Source organism: Zeus faber (assembly GCF_960531495.2).
Source record: "Zeus faber genome assembly, chromosome: 11".
NCBI lineage: Eukaryota > Metazoa > Chordata > Actinopteri > Zeiformes > Zeidae > Zeus > Zeus faber.
In genome coordinates, this window is record NC_137205.1 from 8,038,026 (window position 1) to 8,040,525 (window position 2,500).

At 37.4% G+C, this 2,500-nt stretch overlaps 1 long non-coding RNA gene and 1 pseudogene across 2 annotated transcripts in view; one reads left to right on the plus strand and one right to left on the minus strand.

The window, feature by feature from the left end:
- The window catches only part of LOC307236951 (transmembrane protein 106A-like), a 9,168-nt pseudogene extending 7,367 nt beyond the window's left edge, over positions 1 to 1,801 (plus strand). The window contains exons 8-9 of the transcript XR_013844771.1: positions 987 to 1,129; positions 1,790 to 1,801. The product of XR_013844771.1 is annotated as a transmembrane protein 106A-like (transcript). The remainder of the gene's footprint in view (positions 1 to 986; positions 1,130 to 1,789) is intronic.
- Positions 1,802 to 2,236: 435 nt separating this feature from the next.
- Positions 2,237 to 2,500, minus strand: part of LOC307236627 — a 2,686-nt gene continuing 2,422 nt past the window's right edge. Inside the window, exon 3 of the long non-coding RNA XR_013844386.1 lies at positions 2,237 to 2,500. This exon is cut by the window's right edge and continues 202 nt beyond it. This is a non-coding gene — a long non-coding RNA (uncharacterized lncRNA).

Below are 2,500 nucleotides of genomic sequence, written 5' to 3' on the forward strand. Positions count from 1 at the left end.
TATTCTTTGAAAAATTGCTCAATCTGTTATTCTCAAGATAGTTAAGTGAGGGATAATGTATCCCCCTCCAAGTTATACAAGATCCTGATCACCTTGTCGCGGGGTATTTTGCAATAATGACCGGCTAGCTGGACATTACTTATTACTTATTACAAAGCTACTTACTAACTAAAATAATATATTGAAACAGAATTTTGATTTAAAATTTAGATTCTATACCAGGACTTAAACTCTATGAGGTAAGTACTGGAGGTAAGTTAAGGTAAGTTTCATTTAGAAGGATTTCAATGTATATTTAATACGACACAGACAATTAATACTATAATATAATTTTAGAACCCAGAATCATGATTGTGGCGCCGCCCCTTGCGGCCCCCTGCGCAAGCACTTTGTGTCGATTACGCACATTTTTGTATTTTTATTATTTTTAGAGCTTATTATGTGTTATCTTCGGGCACCATGACATTTCACTGCATATATGTATGACCGTTTGTATATGTATGTGACAAATAACCTCTTGAATCTTGAATCTTGAATCTAACTGTACATATCCGCATTCATGTCTTGAAGTATTCATTGTAGTTTCAATGTAGTGTCCCATTAGCATATCGGTATTATTAACATACAATTCAAGAGTCAAGATTCAAGGGTTTATTTGTCACATACATATACATACCTTCATACATATATGCAGTGATATGTCATTGGAATGCACCTGGAGATTACGCACAATAAGCTCTAAAAATAACTAAAATGTGTGTAATCGACACGGAGGCTCTTGCGCAGGCGACCGCAAGAGACGCCGCCACGATCTCTATTCTGGGTTCTATAATTATATAATGGAATTAAACGTCTGTGTTGTATTAAATATATGATTTTCATTATTCAGAAATAACTCACACCCAAATGCCACCATTGACCAGGATCGAGTATTCTACAGAGCTGTGTGATAATTGAATTGAATTTGATTCCAACTCCAATTTCAGAATGTCCATGAGCGTGCACTACCTGGCGTACGTGGAGCAGCTGTTCCTGGACACGTACGAGTACATAGACTGCGGCACCAACACCACCACACCGCACGCCGCCCAAACCTCCCAAACCTTCCCTCCCTGGCGACCGGATATCAGTGGAAGAATGGATAGATAGATGGATAGAGACAAATGATAAGGGGGGGCAACGACACATGGATGGTCTGACCGATCGATGAATGGACGAACGGTCAACAAGACAAACCGGACAGAAGAACATTGCTCAATGAAGGAAGGAATAGGAATGAATTGATTCCATGAAGGATGGACAAACGGATGGACGGATGTGAATGACCTTTAAAAACCTTGCACCTGGGTCGATTTACTTGTCTTCAGTCATGCTTTTTTTTTTGTTGTTTTTTTTTTTACTTTTAGGTCCACAGAAAATAAGATGATTGCCGAATTTAAAATCACTCTTGGAAGTAAGGAGAGACATTTAGCAATACGATGCCTATTACCATATCAATGTATGATGAATTATATTATCTGGAATCCCCCAAAAAGTTTAAATTACTTATTGGCTTTGAAGAATGGCCTATACACGACTAGGTTGTCATAACTAGTAGGATGAATGTATCACCGTTTGGAATAAGAAAATTCAAACAAGTGAAGTGTCTCGAGGCAGCCTGAGCTTTTGAACAAGCGCACACGTCAGTGTCTTATGATTCTTGATTACATTCCTCTGACTTGCTGTATTGCAATTTGAATTTTATGCCCTTATTGGTCTCCCAAACGTGCATTATTTTTGATATTGCCAGAGGCTCCAGTGACGGAAGAAACTCTGTTTAGCTTGGGCCCCGATTTGAATAAGGGGACGTTAAGAAAAGAAAATCAAATTCTGAGGAAGTGTACGAATGACCGAGATATCTTGAAGATCTTGAATGGCGCACCCAAGATTAGCGCAGGCTGGTCACAATGTGTTGATTATTTTGGTTTTTCTTTCATTCTTCAATGTTCTATGTGATACAAATAAAATTAAACCGGTCTTTTTCAAGTATTTTCTCAGTGAGAAAAGGAGAGTAATAATATATAATATTACACCACTATAATACTATTAATAATAATAATAATGATGATGATAATAATAAGAATAATAAACATTGGATACATGTTCATTCATTTTGCCAATTTATTTCATTGAGCAGTGTTCTGAATATTTTGTTTACACCAGTTGCTTTCATTTTTAACCACGAAATAGTCTCAGATTTGTCTCTATTCCTCATAACATGTTTTGACCGACAGGTGGCGTTAAATTTCACATGACATTCTAAAGAATACAATGGAGATTCATAAGTTGCAGATAAGAATCTTTAACGGTCCTTCTGCCTGCCCTGACCTTACCAAAAACCTAACATGTGAGTTTGGGTCAAACAAAAGGTTGAAGTTTCTCTGTATTGGTCCGTTAAATTGATAGTTTTGGCCTGGTCCATCCCAAGGTGGCTTGATTTTGACTGCAGGTTAAAACACGG